A 248-nucleotide genomic window follows, 5' to 3' on the forward strand; every position below is an offset into this window, starting at 1 on the left:
CTACCGCATTTTTTGTCATACGTGGGTAGAACAGCCTATACTGAATCAAAAAGTCCTGTACCATTTTGAGGTGTCAGCAACAGTTAACGAGATATTAACGTTTAAAAGATAGCCAAATACGCGCGTCCGCCCGACCTACTATTGCCGAAGGCACAGGCTGTGCCGCACAGCCCACCGAGCGCACGGCGCGCGAGCTGCGAGGAGCGGGGATGGCCTAGTAGGCGCGCCGCGCCGTTCGAGCTTAGAGG

The sequence above is a fragment of the Trachymyrmex cornetzi genome, unplaced genomic scaffold, assembly GCF_001594075.2.
Source record: "Trachymyrmex cornetzi isolate Tcor2-1 unplaced genomic scaffold, Tcor1.1 scaffold116, whole genome shotgun sequence".
NCBI classification, from domain to species: Eukaryota; Metazoa; Arthropoda; class Insecta; order Hymenoptera; family Formicidae; genus Trachymyrmex; species Trachymyrmex cornetzi.